At 40.8% G+C, this 18,210-nt stretch overlaps 1 long non-coding RNA gene and 1 other non-coding gene across 5 annotated transcripts; both read right to left on the reverse strand.

Annotated features, from left to right (window-relative positions):
• Nucleotides 1-542: 542 nt before the first annotated feature.
• On the reverse strand, nucleotides 543-7,334 carry LOC118916030 (uncharacterized). Of its 4 annotated transcripts, none has more exons than XR_005026269.2 (3): nucleotides 6,845-7,252; nucleotides 3,256-3,414; nucleotides 543-2,717 (listed from the first exon to the last, which is right to left on the reverse strand). It is a non-coding gene; the product is annotated as an uncharacterized LOC118916030 (long non-coding RNA). The 4 variants fall into 4 exon arrangements; XR_008997735.1 differs by having other exon boundaries at nucleotides 543-2,469; nucleotides 2,632-3,414; XR_008997734.1 differs by having other exon boundaries at nucleotides 543-2,488; nucleotides 2,632-3,414.
• Nucleotides 6,436-6,557, reverse strand: LOC118916071 (small nucleolar RNA SNORA26). The gene has a single exon (XR_005026277.1). It is a non-coding gene; the product is annotated as a small nucleolar RNA SNORA26 (small nucleolar RNA).
• Nucleotides 7,335-18,210: the final 10,876 nt, after the last annotated feature.

An 18,210-nucleotide genomic window follows, 5' to 3' on the forward strand; every position in this document is an offset into this window, starting at 1 on the left:
AATATGTCTAGACACAGAAATGCAGGTGCCTGCATATGCATGGATTCATATGTACAAACATATTCCCCAGCTTTGTCCACCAAGGGGGGCTAGCAACAGTTGTGATGAACACATCTTGCACCCACATCTTGGTTTCTCAGTAACAGTTATCAATAGAAGGAACCATGGTTCCTTGGGAAAATGACTGGTTCTAAGGCTGGACAGAAAAATACAAGATGAGGCCGGAGCATCTCGAAGCACCAGAAAGAAACTAAGGAGTATTAAAAACAAAACAAAGGATGGGAGTGACATCAAAAGGATTAGAAGCCAATTTCAAAGAGCCCTCAGAGGCCAAAACTGGGACAATTTGAGGAATGGTTTAAGTGACAGTATTGGATTATAACCAAAGAATAATGTCTCTATCCATGAGTTCATACTGGTAACAATCATTGAAATAACAAATTTTCCACACAGAATTATAATTAATAAATGTAGAAGTAGAAAATCACCATTAAAACAGCACAGCAATAACTACAACAGGCAAAATCTGTTGCCGAATGCTGTAATTTTGTGAGTTAAACTTTAATAAGAAGCAGGATGCCTGTATAACAATACTTTATGTTTTTCATTTATTAAATCACAACTTCTAAAACTATCAATTTGCAAACAAAATGCTTTAAAACAATGTCTTTTGGAAAGCTATCTAATCCTAATTGTAGGTTAAGATGTTCAGATTAGTCATGATTGTAACAAACATCACTCAAAAAATTAATTCTAACAGAATTGATTACACAGCCTTTGATTTATAGTATCTCTCCTTGAGTTTTGGTAAACAGTGATAAATAATTCAATGAATTACTAAAACATCTTGTAGAGCTTTTGAGATGGCTAATAAAGTATAAATTCTTTTGCCAACCAAATGTGTCTTGTCCTCCATCTGTTGCATAATGATGGGAAGATACTTTCCCTACAAAATAATTTAAGTTTCAAACATAAAAAAGGTCTATATCCATCACTAGTAAATCTGAAACTATTTTCCATGACTTTTTATCCCTTACAAACTTTACATATGGAAGTAGAAAAGCTTTTATTATCACCTAACCCAATACTGGGTGGCTTAACACATCTCAAAATCATTTGCTATTTCATAAAGTAAGACTTTATCCTTCCAATAGGTATTTTCTAACACTCCAACGACTGTCTTCTCATTTCATAAATTTTCTTCTGTTAGTACCTGACATTGGGAAATAAGGGGCTAATGGATATATTTGCATATATGTATGAGGTTTCTAATGTACCCCAACACTTGAAAAGGGAAACAAAGTTAGCCAAGACAAGAATTCCAAAATGGTCTAAAAACTCTAATTCAAAAGTTTTTGAAAATTTACACTTGACAAGTCAATGCCAAAATACAAATCTGCTAGATACTCATATTGGCTATAAGTGAACTCAATCTTACATTTAGTTATGCAATGCCCATAGTCAACTGTGAGGGCTTTACATGAATTATTTAATCATTACCACAACCCTCTTCATTGTGATTCAAACAAATATGCCTGTCCTTGTGAAGCTTATATTCTAGTAGGTTAGACAACAGGTATACAAATCAGAAAATGAATATATAACCTAGTTTGTCTCAAAACTCTTTAAAGCAACCTTTCAGCACTGAATCCAAGGCCACAGGCTATCAACCTTCTCCTGAAATGAGATTCATTAAGAATAAATTCTTTCAATGGTTCTTCTACTCTAAAAGGCCATTAAGTAAGCAGTACTGACCCTACTCACCCTTTACTCTTTATCTCCATTTTACAAAAGAAAATTGAGATTGTGTTTGGAATCAAGATTTCTTTTCTTAACATTTCCCAATTACTTATTAAATACTTCTGCTGCTCTAATACAGCAGCCTGCATCCCTCATCTACCTCATGATCCATATACCAAACAGCCAATACTGAAAGCTGCTTGCTTATCTTTTAAGGGCTTCTCTAGTTTCAAAGCCAATTTAGCTACACTTTGCTTAACACACACAAGAACAGATGAAGGACTTCTGTGCAGGAGCCTTTTTGTTATGTCCTGAACTACTGGAATGTTGTTTGTTTCTTACCTTCTTTTGACAGTCTTACTATGAAATAAACCCACCCCCTAAGGATGTAATACTGGGGTTTTTGTGTGTGTGTAACTTGAAATAATTTTCTTTGCGTGAATAAGTTGCCTTTTTGCTATAATGTTCACAGTTTGTATTTAACTTTTCAAAGGGGGATCAGAATCTCACTGCCCATCCCCCTTATAATGTAATCACTTCTGTTAGCTGCTGGCTTATCTGAGTTGTATATGTAAAAAGTAGAGATGCATGTATGTGTGCATGTGTTTATTATTTTATTTCTTCTGCTTTATGAGTGGCAGCAAATTAGATATATTGTTCTGCATCTTGCTCTTGTTTTCAGCAATGGTGGACTTTTTAGCAAGTTCTGTACGCTTTCAGTCTGTTCGTCTATAAAATGGGGAGAACACTGTGTGAGAAATAGAAAAATGTAAGGAACTCACCACAGGACAGGGCAGAGTGCCACATGCAGTACAGTACATGCTGCCCCTACACTGCTCCCACAACCTTCCTCCCTGCTGCTGTGCCTGCGGTAAGATGGCGACAACGCACACAACTCAGACTGTGGATTAAATGCCTACAGGAAATCAGGAAAGCAGAGCAGATCATCCCAGCTTAAATGGTTTATAGCATTTTCCCTAGGGGAGATAAAGAGAAAGTTCTCAGTCAGTTAGTGAACATACAGGATGACTACCCAACGTTTATTGTTTCAGACAAATTTAAAAGGACTTCCAGAAAGCCTGGGCACATGTACACTGGATTCTTCCACCTTCAAACAAAATCAGTTTCCAAATGCACACACTCTCTGATGTATCTGGAAAAGTCTAGAAAAGTGTTACTAGGAGGAAAACTTTTCCTCTACCAGTTTAGGTTCAAGTGGCTGGGGGCCTGTGAATTAACCGACAGATTAATAGAAGAAAAGCTTATTATACATTGTGTGTATTCAGGAACATGCTATAAGGAGTAGTTCTCTACATAGCCAGGGAGGTTTTCTATACCAGCTTGAAGGGTTGGGGAGGGAGCTTTAAAGCCTCAGTGGGAAGCACAGAAGGTTCTGCTAGGATGTCTTTACACAACTCCTCGGGCGGTCCTGATGCCTAGTCAGGGTCCTCCCTTACAGAAGGCCATGCAGAGAGGGCTTCAGGGCAGCTGCATTCTCAGGCCTCTTTTACTCACCAAAGGGAAGTTTAAGAAAGGCTTTTGTCTGCAGCTGCTGTTTGTTCCAGATGTTCTCAGTGTAAAATCATCTTTATGCCATTCTTGTGGGCTTGGTCCCTTCATTTCCCTGCTTGAGATTTGACAGGAAGTTTCACAGGCATGAAGCTGGGTGGACTGCTGTGGAGAGAGGACTTGGGTTAGAGGATGGGAAGTCAGAGGTCTGCGGAAGGAAAGAATACCATAGATTTGGACAAAGAGGAATAAGCAGAAAAGGACAAACCCAAATGCAGAACCCCATTTTCCTCTGAACCTGTCTTCCAATCCTGCGAATAGGTCACTCTAATTAACTCCTTGTGCTTTATTCATTTGCTAGACTGTTGGCCAGCTCTTTTAACTGGTTCATAGACAATATTTCTCCTGTGTCATTTACATAGAAGCAGCATGTCTGCCGAAGCCTGTACATGGTCTTCCCTGTTGGGAAGCCTGTGTAATCAGAAGACAACTTGGGAGTACAGAGGCTAACCTGCTCACTCCTGAGGACATGTTTCCAAGATCTGCACCATGGCAGTAAATTCTTGTTCCATTACTTTGGAAATGTTTAGAACTATTTTTCTCGATCAGAAGTTCCCCAAGTTGGAAAAACGGTCCTTACAGAATTGGTGTGGCAATACATGGGATTGTCTAGGATGTCTCATTGGCTGTGTCTATGTGGTTAACTACTTTAATGTATGAAGGAGCTCAAATGTATAATTTGGCTAGCATTCAAAGTGGGATACCTGGTAAAGGAAGGTGCCAGGTACCCGAGTCCACATCACCCTGGCCATTTAGGTAGGAATCCTTTATATAATTTGTTGCCACATTAAATAAGGAGACCAGAGTTGCTCACAAAGGTCAGGGTGGAAGCAGCGTCCCAGCAGGCTGGGGTCTGGTGTCCTCACAACCTCTGCCAGTAGTTATGTTGGCATCTGCACAACTTCTTTCCCATGTCTCTGTGAGGCTGGAAGAGCAAAATAGGTTGCAAAATACCTCGTGGAGAAGAACTTTGCTTTGATTTTGGCAGTTACAGAGTGGGGTGTCATTACCTCACCAGGTCATTCCAGAGTTTTGGTCCACCCAGATGAAGTCTCAGGTATTAGGCAGACCAATCAGGGGAACAGCTGAGCTGTTCCAGGCCCCATGTGTGCAGTCTGCAAACCAGGAAATTATCCAGCAACTAGGCCAGCATTTGTTCCATCATAATTAGTCTGGAACTTATTTATAACATCTATTGGGGGTCTGAAATGGCCAACTGTGGAATCAAACCATAGTGTTTGATTATAGTGTTGTTTTAATATGTTTTATAGGGAGCGTCCAGTGCTGTCTTTATTTTCAGTGCAAAGAGAAAAATTTCCCTCCAGTAGCTTCACCCGAGAAAAGGCCAGTTCAGTTTCCATGGAGGTTTCCCAATGCCAAATAACTCTAACACAGTAAGTCAGACTTTTGTCCCCCTGCTTGTGGGAACCATTCCCTTTAATATATCCACTGTCCAGAATGGGTCCACAATGTGCTTGCATTGTCAGGAACAAAAACTAGTTCAGCTTCTTGTGCTTTATCTAGATGTTGACATACTGGCCATCAGACTGATTAGCTAGGGTGGCCAGGGTTTGGAAGACTGGTATGAGCGAGTGTCACAGTTATGCTAAAATTGTTATAAAAGCAGTAAGGTTTAGTTGAAGCATGACACAATTTGAAAGGGAGCCCATGGTGGAGGAACAGAGGGAGAACAGGTTCAGACAAGCCATTTCCAGCCAATTTTTCTATAAATGAAAGAGTTTTGTTTTAACTTCCAGGGCAGAGAATTTTCCAGGTCAAGGGGAGGAAAAGTTTCAAGGTAAAATAAATGAAGATGAAATTCTTGATCCAAAACCTTAGAATAAGCTGCCTACTTTGTGGCGCCTGCATCTGCAGCCTGAGCAGGCTCTGGGAATCCTCAACTCAAGGTCCCTTGTGATGGCCTTCTAGTTGCCATGCGAAGGCTGATCTGTGCCTAGACCGCCGTCTCATGTGAATCCAGGACTTTAATTTTGATGACAGTATAGATGGTGTGCAGTACCTACCAGTGCAGCCTCTCCCAGTTATGTAATGCTTACTTTCTTCTAAATACTTTGATGTATACGCCATCTCCTGGCAGAAAGGGATGGCAAGGCTTGCTCGTCACCGAACATGCTTTCATCACATGTTAATGATATACTCCAAGTGTAGCAGTTCTTGTACATAATTAGTCAAACAGTATTGAATTTTTCACTCAAGTCCCCATGATGCACACCCAATCCAGGAATGGAAGGTATAGATGCTAGTAGGCATGGGGTGCCCAAAAACTATTTAAAAAGGAGTCAATTTGGAGTATTCTGGATCTAGTTTCTTCCCAATGAAGTTTGGCTCTGAAGGCTTCATGACTTCTGTGAGCTAATGCCTTCAGATAGTCTCAACTTACAGTCTTTATGACATTCTCACGGTTCTTCCTGTCTTCAGTGACCCAGACCAATACTTAATCTGAACATGTCAATCTGTTACCAGTTGTGCCGGTTGTCCTCAGTTCTTGTCTTGTAGAAGGAAAGAATACAGTGGAGAAACCAGAGAGGAAGGAGTGCGTGAAAGCAGCAAGGAGTTTAATAAGCAAAGCGAAAGTACACTTGCAGAGGCCCAAGCGCCCCACTTGGTTACAAATTTGGGAATTTTATAGGTCTCTATCTTCCCATTCTCCACGCTGTTCCACCACTCTCTAACACTCCGGCCTGAGACAGTTTATAACCACCATGTGCTGTTTGAGTTTGAGGACATGCGCATGCCCATTTTGGTTAATTTGCCCATACTGGTCAAGCGTGGCAAGTGAAGGTTATACAGCTGTCAAACTCTGCCACTTTACCTTCATCTGCGCATGTCTGGCTATGCAAGGGCGCTAGAGCACGATGTTCTGACCTCACGTGTCGAGATGTTCTGCAAGAATTAAGGTGCTCTGAGTACATCTGGTTTGTTGGTGAGGGTGGCTTTGGGGATTGAGGGCTGTTTTTCATTTCCCCCATCTGCCTGGGGCTCCTATCTGTCTGCCTACCCTAACAAATCAACGCCAAGGTTAGGTATAAATTCTTCACCTGTACTCTGAGTTGTGTAAAACTATCACAAAGGTGCTCAATCTGAAAAGAATTTTTCTTCTGGTTCAGCTGTAACTCCAGACAGGATCCAAAGAGGAGTTTTACAATCCCTTCTCTGGGTTTTATGGAGACTTACTTTACCCTTCTGTGTTGGCCTCTTAAGGTACAGCATCAACCTTAAAAGGGCACAGGAAAGGGAGATGTGGGGGGGGGGGTAGGGCGGTACTCTACCATTTCCTGAGTGCCTCTCTCATCAACAGTCAATATCTCGGATCTCGCACTAGGTACTTTCTTTATCAAGTCCGAAAACTGACTAAAAGCGGCTGGGAGCCCACGAACGTAAATTTTCTTTACGTTAAGGGAGAGACGAATTCCGCCCTTTGCAGCAACCTGCGCCCGGGCCCCTCCAGTCGCCATTGACCACGTGCTCGGGGCCTGGGCCATTCATTTCACTTCACTCAAGGATGGGGACATACCTGTGCGTGGAACTCCGCCGCTACATCCCCGCAGACGCTGGAGACAAACTCCCCGGGTCCAGGGTCGGTTCCGGATGGGCTCTGGCCGCCTCAGGCCGGCCCGGCCCGGAACCTGCTACACAGTAGCCACGGCTGCGCGCTGGAGGACGAAAGCGCAAAGTTGTCACCCCACCGGGCCTGCCTGCGGACGGCCGGGCGGGGGTCTGTGCCTCGCGCAGCCCCGGGACGGGCACGGCCGCCTGCCCCCCGGGCCGCCGAGGGCTGCTCTACCCCTCCGTTCTGGCCGCCGGGAGCAGCGGGGCTCCGGGCGGGCAAAGCTCGAGGGGACGCGGGGCGAACCCACCCCCAGCCGGGTCCAGCCCCAGCTGGGTGCCCTCCCCGCCTCAAGGGTCCAGGAACCCAGGCCACACTCACCACCCAAATCCACGAGACAAAGAGGCTCGCGACCGGCGGAGACCAAGTAGGCGGTGCCGGTCGGGGAGGAGGGCTGCCAGGCGAAAAGCCAATCCCCGGGAGTCTCGGAACGGGGGCGGGTCGAGAGGAGGGGCGCAGGACGATCAGCCAATCCCCGGCAGGGACAGAAGGGGGCGCAGCAGAGGGGAGGGCCGGGCTACATCAATTTCTGCGGCGTTCGGACCAGCCGACCCTGAGCAGAGCATCTATTTTGGAGCCTCAGGGAGACCAGGCGGCTCCTCTCAGGACCCTCTTGGATCTGTCCCTCCAAGCCAACAATCCTCCTGGCGCGGCCTTCGCCTTTACCTTCTCCCCAGCCCAGCCCCTGGCCGCGGCTCTGGGTCCCAGCCTCCTAGAATCCCCAGGTTCTCTTTCCTATGCCACATTCGTACTCATTTTGGAGAGCTTGCTGTGTGCCAAGCATCCTTCTAGTTATTAATGGACGAAACGAAAGCCTAGACTGACATTCTTGTGGAGAACAAAAAAGGCAAGTCGGAAATAGAGAATATGTCTTAGGGATGGTTATAAGCGCTATAGAAAAACAAGTATTTATTACAACTTGAAAGGGTAAAGATAGTAATTAATCACTCCTGAGAACAAATGCCCCTTCTGACCCTAAGAAACAAAGAAACAAAACTCATTATGATTGGCATTACTGTGTTGCTTTGGAAAATATATTTCGCTGTAGAAATGACTAAATGTGATGAAAGGTTCCCCTAGCAGTACTGGCTGGTGTGTGCCCTACACACCTGAGTAGGGTGCTACTTTGGTCTGTATTTGATAACAGCAGAGGAGACCAACATGGACAAGGGCCATCACCCTGGAGTGTGGGCATATGCTCCACAGTCCTGGTGGCGGTCACTAGTCAGAGGATACTCATGGAGAGACTTACTGTTAGTGGGGATGCGATGGTGGTCTTCAAACCCTTCCACTTCCCAGCCTCTCCCCTCCTAGCCCCTGCATGGGCCGATAGCCTGCTTTACCCTTCCCAGTGTTCTGTCAGCTGGAGGGGGTCTAGCACCTCTCCCGCCTCTCTGGTCTGGGCTTCAGTCACACCAGCCTCCTCAGGCCTCTGCAGGCCAGTCTTTATTTTTTGTCTCCTACCTCCTCCTGACTTCCTCTCTCTGTCTTTTGCTCTTCTGTCTGGTTCAAGATATGGGTTTAACCACTACTCATACTGCCCCTTGCTAATGTTTACTCACCACCCATTTCTAACTATGTTTATTTCATTGCTATCTCTTTCCATCCCTCTCCATTTTAACTTAAATTCACATTTTATTTTCCCCAAGGTGCTTTTACCTAGTGAAGTATGTATGTTTTCACAGCGTGGTTGAGTCAGGCCAGGGGTGAGGAGAACAGTGATTGTAATTAAAGTGGAAAGAGAGAAACACCCAATCCTTGGGGCCATAGCATCATGTTGGGCTGTGTTCCTTAGTTTATAGAACCCATATTGAGCACCTACCATACGTCAAGCACTGGACATAAGGAGATAGTGAGAAAAAAACCCCAAACATGAACCTTGCCTTTGTGGAACCTTTAGTGTAGTAGATACAACAGACATTAATAGAAGAATCACATCAAACGTGTAAAATTACCACTTAACAAGAGCTGAAATGGAGGTCAGAGATTTGGGTGTGAGGTTAAGGAAGGGATAATTAGGCAGAAAATCAAAGATGAGTTTATGAGGCAAAGGAAAGGAGCTTGGGGGTGTAATTCCATGCAGAGGGAAGAGCATGTGCAAAGCGTATGCTCTAGGAAGCAGCTCAGCACATTCATGGCCATGTAGGAAGGCTGTGTGACTTTTGCACAAAAAGCCAAGGGGTGGGGATATATAAGATGTGGGATAAGATATGATATAAATGGTTGCATTGGGGAATGTGGTGGGAGGTGGGATATGCTGGTGGTTGCCAGACCATGTCAGACCTTGTAGACAATGTTAAAAATGCCCATAAATGATGCTCATTAATAATATGTTGTATAAATGCATGCCAATAGAGAGTTGATTTTGCAAGGCTGGCATGTGTTCAGGCCAGCATGTTTAAGATAATGAGGACTGACCTTTATTGCCCGCATATAAAGTGCATTGCTCTCTCACTGCTCTACATAGATTATCTCATTTAATCCTTTCAGTTGTCTACTGGGTACATTTTGTACCTGAGGATCCACATATTGCTAATATTTTGTGAGAGCTAGTCTATTCCCCGCCTAGTAGTATAGGTGGCTGGTGAATGTTTTAGGAATTCTGAGCACATCCAGACAGTGTAGCAGCTAGGGGTTCAAGTTCCACCCTGACATGTGTGCACAAGCACACAGACTTAGGGAAGGATATCAAGTCAGGGCTGCAATGGCCAGATGGTGGACACAGGATGGCAAAGTGGAATTCTTAATTTCTGTAACTTTGAAGATGCTTTTCCTTAGAAGTAATTTGCAGGATTTAATTTAGAACCCTTTAAAATCCAGAATATATTAAAGTAGCCATACTGGAAGTTGCAGGTTGACTGGTTAAACCTAAACAATAGGGCTTGCTGTCCTATAGCATTTGATTGTATTGGATTTTGAATACTGCTTTTTCTTTAAAAAATATTCTTTAATCTGGTTACATGATATCTATTATGCTTAGCATCCAATGTAGTCTGTGAAATTACTGTACAAATTACATTTGGTTGGTTAAATTAATTAGCATAAGATATCCAATTAAAAAACAGCCAAAATAAACTATTTAATTCTATTAAAGAAAATTGAGTGGAGAGATAGACATGCTTCATCTGTAGCATAATTTTAATTAGACTGCTTAGTTGAATCCTGTTCTACATCAATAAGGAATACAATCTCTTCAGGTTCTATTTCTGGCTCCACCACTGGCTTTGCTATTATATCCAGAGCAAGATGGAACCTGTTATTTTTTTTCCATCTGCAAAATGTAGGCAATGCTTTTAGCCTTTTTCACATGAGTGGCAGGGTTAATGAGCACCAGGAATGACCTTGGCCTTTTTGTAACTGCAAATGCATTTTTATTGCCATATTTTCATGAAAAATGAAAACCTGCTAGTTTTTTTCTGATGAGCTAATAATAGCATAAAACTTTAAAGTCTGGAATATGTGCTTTATCAGCTACTCTTTAAAATTCCAGTTTCCAAATTTAAACAAAAGGAGAGTAAGATAAATCTTTCAAGTGATAATCAAAACAGTAAGAAGGAAGTGAAAGGGTTGCGTTATAAATAGAGGTCTATTTGTTTTTTCAAAACTGGAGTCTTTATTTGCAAAAAGATTAGTAAGAGTATCTGAAATACATTATTAAAGCCTATGTTGAATGAGGCTGGCTTGCTGGAAAAAAATACTGGTGAGAGTTGGTTGGTGGGTCAGGATGTGGTATTCATGGGAGTTTACATGTCAAGCCTTTGAGAAGTTTGTGATAATGTGCTTTAGAGTTACTGTTGATCATTCAGATCTTTGCATCAGTCCCAATTCTGATGCTGTGAGCCTGGGATTGATGGTACACAAAGTAGGAAAACACTCTTACACTTGGAGGTCTGGCCCCGCTCCAGCTAGTCAGAAGATTCTCTCATCTACCTAGGGGACTGTTATGGTCTGTCCCTGCAGGAGAGTACAGTGCTTCTTTTAGCAGTGAGGCCAGACACACCTCGTGATTGTCTTGTTTCTGAAAGAGAATCCAGGTCAGAATCACAAGGAATGAAGTGAAGTACCGCAAAATATTGAACTGGTTAGTGGGAAGTGCTTACTACCTCACTCCTAAAGATTCCAGGGGAAGGTATTTCCAGTAGAAGAACATGTCTGGCTGCCTCGGCCCCCTTACTTACTCTTCTCCAAGGAAGAAGGAGCTTTCCTTATTGATGAGTTTGAAGAAGGAACTCCAAATGCCTATCCTTACTCCAGTTGACCTATCCTGAGGTGTTGTTCTTCCTTTCCTGTCCCAGGCTCCTAGGGATTCTCATTTTCATCCACATGGGTGAAGGATGGCCTGCACTTCCATTCATGCACTTAATTGGACAATAGGCACTGAGCCCCCACTGTTTTTTGGGCACTGGGCTATGTGCCTGAATCCAAACGTGGTCCTGGCTCTTTCAAGAGCTCATGGGTGATGTCTGTGCAGTAAGTGATCACAGGCTGTGTGAGACAGAAATGAGGCATCAGACTAGCCTGGGAAGCAACCAGGAGCAAAGCCTCCTTCCTCAGATTGTCATGTCTCTGCAGAGATGTAGGTAGAGGAAGGTGCTGCAAGTGGAAGTGAGAATCTTGAACAAGCCCCAGACCCAGAAAAAAGTTTTGTGAAACAGTGTGTGCTTGGGAGAAGAGGGATAGTTTAGACAGGAAGAGGAAGAAAAGGAAAGTTCTGCAGACATTACAGAAAATGTCAGGTGTTTCGATTTTGGGGCCTAGAAGCAGCACCCATCACTCTGTCATGGAACCTTGTTGGCACCTTTTTAAAATCAGTGGTGGAGAGTGGCTAAGGGATAAAAAGGATCCATTTACTAAAATTCTCTTAGGATACATCAGGAAAACCTTGTGTGTGCTATAGTTATTTTTATGGCCATTTTAGAGGAGGTGTATGGTTTCCTAACAAGCTTGACTCATTGTAATGCAGTACTCGCATAGATATGCTGACGAAAAAGCCTGACTGACATTAACTCAAAGGCATTGCTGGGAGGGTTATTTGTTTGCTTGTCTTTGAAGTGAAGATCAGTGGTGATTTCTCATCACCCCCACAGTGTGGGTGTTTTTCAGCGTTACTGCTCACAGCCAGGATGTAAGCACCAACATCCACAGCCATTAGTGAGCAGGTGAGAGATTTGTTAAGGAAAATGTGATTTGGTACTGTTCGGTGACTGTGAAAGGTTCCTGGCATTCTGGACGGAAAGCTAGTTTTAGAACAGAAGCATCAACATGCATTAACAAAGTTGATGTGAAAACCGGTTTAACTAACTGCAAATGAATGTATCGAAGTGGCAAAGAAAAGCCTACAGTGGGAGTGGAAGGAAATTGGTCTGTAAATCTGACTGTTAAGTATATTGGACTAAGACAGCCTGGGGAGCTAGACAGGCTCAGCTTTGAGTCCTGGCTGTTTTTCACTAGCTGTGTGCCCTCAGACAATTATTATCCTCTCAGCTTCCTCATAAGCAAAATGAGGATAATAATATTGTCGTTAGGATTAAATGCAGTTACATAGTTAAGGTGCCTCATATTTGAGTGCATGTTCAGAATGGTACATTGATCTTGAGCAAAATCGACATTTTGCAAAATTTCAGTTCTGAAGTCTTAAAGAATATAGTCTGAGTTTTATATGCACTAAATGGCCCAAATGCCCTGCCTTGCCCAGCTCTTTCTGGGTAGACATTGGCTTATGTCTTTCCTCACTGCCATAGAAGTATGAAGATGCCAGGCCTGCTTATCCAAGGATGTGGATGAGACCTTGTAGAGAACCTGAGGAACAATTTGTTCACACACATAACTACAATTATTCCATATTAACAAAGGCATGGATAATTTCCAGTTATTTCTGGCTCTCTCACAAATATTCTCCTCTCTTTAATTTATAAAATGGTATATATAAAAGGAGGTGAAAGTTCTGTTTATGCTGTAATTAACAGAGTGGTCCTCCAATCTCTGAAAAAGTCCTACTGCCCCTTAAAGCTTCAGGAGAAAAAAATAGGGGATTGAAAAAGGAATGAATCTCCTCCCTGGCTCACCAGAAAAACCCAATTCATTCATCCATCCATCCACTAGCATGTTTTAAGCAGTGGAAACACAATGTTAAGCAAACAACTACCCTCACAGAGTTTGCAATCTATCAATCACTGGGGTGGCTGATTTGCCAGCCAGTTTGCCCTCACATCAGAACAAAAGAATATTCCATCCCAAATAAATGTTCATTCTAGAAAATTTGGAAATTTCACAAATAAATGAAGAAAGTGATAATAATCTTTAATTTATTTTCTGGAGCTAATCACATTAACATTTTGGTGTATTTCCCTAAGGTTTTCTGCGCTTGTATGTGTAGCTAGTAACCATGAAATCAGGCAATACATAATTTCATGTCTTTTTTTATTATTCATTTATTATGACATTGTGAGCAGTTTCTTATGCTATTAAAAATCTTTAAAAATTTGACTTTTTATTTATTTTTATTTATTTTTGTTATTTTTATTTTTATTTTTTTGTAGATAATTATTTTTTATTGAAGGGTAGTTGACACACAGTATTACATTACATTAGTTTCAGGTGTAAACACAGTGATTCAACATTTATATACATGATAATTCTAGGTACCAGCTATCGCAATACCAAGTTGTTACCATATTTTGACTATATTCCTTATGCTATACATTACATCCCGGTTACTTATTTATTTTACAATTGGAAGTGTGTACTTTTTGTTTGTTTGTTTGTTTGTTTTGTTTTTGTTTTTGTGAGGGCATCTCTCATATTCATTGATCAAATGGTTGTTAACAACAATAAAATTCTGTATAGGGGAGTCAATACTCAATGCACAATCATTAATCCACCCCAAGCCTAATTTTCGTCAGTCTCCAATCTTCTGAAGCATAACGAACAAGTTCTTACATGGAGAACAAATTCTTACATAGTGAATGAGTTACATGGTGAACAGTACAAGGGCAGTCATCACAGAAACTTTCGGTTTTGCTCATGCATTATGAACTATAAACAGTCAGTTCAAATATGAATACTCATTTGATTTTTATACTTGATTTATATGTGGATACCACATTTCTCTCTTTATTATTATTATTTTTAATAAAATGCTGAAGTGGTAGGTAGATACAAGATAAAGGTAGAAAACATAGTTTAGTGTTGTAAGAGAGCAAATGTAGATGATCAGGTGTGTGCCTGTAGACTATGTGTTAATCCAAGCTAGACAAGGGCAATAAGACATCCACGTATGCAGAAGATTTCTCTCAGAACAGGGGGGGTGAGGTTCTAAGCATCACCTCTGTTGATCCCCAATTTCTCACCTGATGGCGCCCCTGCGACTGTGCCTGTCTTAGGTTGTTCCTCCCTTGAGGAATCTTACCTGTCTCTGGCTAACCAGTCATCTTCCGGGGCCATACAGGGAAATGTAAAGTTGGTAAGTGAGAGAGAAGCCTTATTGTTTGAAAAAAAATTTGACTTTTTATGGTTGCTTTGTGATGCAGTCTAAGGATCTATTAAATTAACATCTGCTAAACATTTAGACTGATCTTTTTTCCCTCATTTTTTTGTTATTATGATTAATACTAAAATAACGTCTTTAAGCCAAAAATTGTACCCAAGTTGCCTTAGGATTTTTCCTAAGATTTCTAGAAATGTAATTTTTGAATCAATGGATAAGAAAATTTGTGGCTTTTGCCAAATTGTTTCCCAGAACAGAAACAATTCCATTCTAGAACATCTGGAAATTTTAAAGAATAGTGTTTGCTCAGTGTTTGTTGTCATACCTACAATCACAAAACCATATTTGGCTGAAAGATGGTATCTTTTTACAGGTCAGTGTTTGGACACAAGGTGTTAAATTATGGGCTTTGAGAGAGTGACTTCCAGTGAGTCATGCTAAAAACAATGAACTTTTTTGGCGTTTTTCTCTTGTCTTTCAGCTCACTTTCCTCCTTCCCTCTCCTACCCTTTTCACTCATAGCATTTCACCTCCCACCTGTACACCATACCCCACCTATGCTGCTAACCCATGGCAACAACCTGTGTATCTTTCTATGATTTTCCTTATGCTCATGCAGTCAAACACACATTTATGCACACACACATGTATGCAAGTATACATGCACGCATAATCCATTATTTTGCAGAAATGATATCTCATTCTATTGACTTCCACATAAAAGGAATAAAAAGAAGAAAACAGTGCCTCCAGAAGTGGGCTCAGCAATGGTTTCTGGTTATTACTGGAGATCCAGCTTAGAGCTAACTGCTCTAGCTTCTTCAATAATAGTGCTTTTCAAGCACCCAACCCTTGGTGTTAAATTCCTTTCTAATTAAAACAGCTGAAGTGATTTCTTTTTTCTTCACCTAAATACTGACCATATTCAAGTACCCTCCCCCCAAATCCACCATTAATAAATGTCATTGTTCTTTAAAATTCTTCCCTGTATGATGGATATAAAGAGATATCAGTTTTGTTTAATTTTGCATATGAATCTGAGCATAGCATATTTTTTTCTTTTTTTATGTTTGCCATTTGTGTGAATTGTCTCTTCATATCATTTACCATTTTTCTTTTGGGTCGTTTACCTTTTTCTTATCCATCTTTAAGGCTCTTAATGTATTTAAAATTGTGAGTCTTTGAGTATGGTCAATAATTCCCACCCTCGATCCCCAAATACTGCTTTTTAAAGGACTTTGTTTCATGGATACAATCTAGTTGTTTGATGTACAGTAAGAATTCCTAAGCCCTTCTAAGTACTTTCCTGATAATAGAGGCTGGGAAGATAAAACACACATTTCACAGACTCCCTTGAAGTCAGGAATCGGATGTGAACTAGATTGCACTAATGAGATGTAGTCATGCAAGATCTGGATGATAAAAGTGTGATGGAAGCCATTTTCTTCTGCTGTTTTTGTTCGAAAGCATGTTTGGAGAGACACAAATATTTGTTATCTCACTTTGAATTCTAGTGTCTGGTTCTGGCTTCCTGACTGTGAGAGCCGATGAGGCAGTAGTGGTAGATGGTGGTGGATTCATAGAGGTGACAGTCACATAAAGGTAGCAGCTCCACAGACCTCTCCCTGAGCTTCCTCTTTATGATCCCATTTCAATAGCTGACCATGCTTAACTTCTCAAGCGTTCCAGACTTGTCTACCTACACCAGTGCACAGGAGAACTGCTGGAGACTTTTTCTTTGATCTACCAATTCTCCTTTTTAGACCCCACTTGCCCACTCCTCCCATATCATGAAGTTCTAAATCCTATAATAAATCTCCTGTCCCATAACACCTACAGTGGCTTTGTCTCCCCAACCACTCATACTTCCCCATAAAATTAAAATAAACTTCATTTCTTTGGTGTTGATTTTTTAAAAATGAGAATGTTTATAGTATTTTATTTGTGATAACTCCAAACTGAAAATAGCTCAAATATCCATCAACAGTGGGGATGGCAAATAAAGTGTATTTTATCCATAGAATGAAATACAACATAGGAACAAAAAAGAACAACCAGTACACTCAAGAATATGGGTAAACCTAACAGACAGGTGCAGATGAAAGAAGTCAAACAACAAAGAGAACTTACTGTGTGATCACACCTATGTGACGTACAAAAACAGACCAAGAGACTATATGATGAAAGAAGTCAGGACAGTATATCCTTGGAATATCCCTGGAAGGGGGATATTGACTGGGAGGGGGCATGAAGACTTTTCCTAAATAGGTTAAAAATTTATCAAGCTGTTCGATGATGATTCATTTATTTTATCTTTATCCTTCTCTTTTATTATTAATATGTTGTCAGAAGTACTTCCCTTAGATACGTTATGTCAAACCCTTGAGAAATTATTATCCATGTGCTAAATTTAAAAAATCTAACTTGAAGACGAAAGCTCAGAACGTCTCTCTGTTCTAGATTGGGTTCTGCCTTTCCCAGGAAGCAGGTCATTGATTAAATGGGGGTGCAGGGGGAAGCTGTGAGATAGCTAAGAACTAAGGATTGTTGGGAATAAGATTACATAGGTTTAATACCCCAAAATTATCATCCTTGGAAATCTAACATTTGTTTAATCATTTTTGATACACTCATTTTTGTTGACTTTATTTTATATTTAATATTTTTACTTATGAATGATTTAGTAAAATATTTTAAACATGATCAAAATAACAGGGTGTAAGAAGGGACTAATGACTTCCATAATGAGATTGGTATAGCATGAAATGAAAAGATTTTTTTTCTGTCATGTCTATGAAGGTAAAATACTTGAATATCAAAGGTAAGAAATGCCTTTTGTTGTGATTGTAAGTTTGATTCCATCCTTTCCATGAAACAATGACTATCATTTACCTAAAATCTTCCAAAATCAAAGGCAATATTTCCTTTGATAGGGATTTCTATGCAGTCTCGAGATGTGTTCCTGATAATGTCATGCCTTTGATCTACATATTATATTCCTTCTCTGTGTCTAAGAGCCTGGTACCCATATTCCCTTGAGTGTCCTTGTTTTATCTGTAACAGTTAACTCTCTTTAATATGATGCAGACTGTCCCCCTGGCACTAATCATGTTCTGGTGAGATCATATCTGTGTATGTGACTGCTAGCAAGTATTCCGCCGCTATTCATTTTTGCTCAAGTATTTTGCATTTTGCAATGTGGTAGAACCTATTTAAATGTATTCATTATTTTTAAATCTCTAGCACAGTATAAAACTCTTATTATTTAAAGGTAGGAAGATCAAAAGAGTTATTCTTTAAAAGATACATTCTAATGAAATCATTTGCAATAAAGGTTTAGGGAAATTGTCATGGTGGAGGGTATTTTGAACTGGGAATTGTAGAAAATATGTCTAATTTCCCTACTTTTAATCTCCTATAATTACCAAATGCTTCCTGAAATCTTTTCTTTCTGATTTTCAGGAAGGCTTCCCCGAGGGCTCAGAGGAGGACAGAGCCTCCTTATTATATTCCAAGTTCCTATAGCAGCATGAATCTCTTTTGAAGCTTTCTTCTTTTTCCCTAGATGTTTTTGTCCAATACTGTACTATCTTAACTATTTATAGGTTCATAATATGTCTTCATGTCTCAAAGAGCATTTCTCCCATCTACCTCAGAGTTGTCTTGGCTCTTCTCAAATGCTGATTCTTCTATACAAATATTAGAATCAGTTTGTCAAATTCCCTAGAAAATCTTACTAGGAATTGGATTGGGATGGGACTGAATATATAGATTGATATGGGGAGAA

This window comes from Manis pentadactyla, chromosome 5 (assembly GCF_030020395.1).
Source record: "Manis pentadactyla isolate mManPen7 chromosome 5, mManPen7.hap1, whole genome shotgun sequence".
Taxonomy (NCBI): Eukaryota; Metazoa; Chordata; class Mammalia; order Pholidota; family Manidae; genus Manis; species Manis pentadactyla.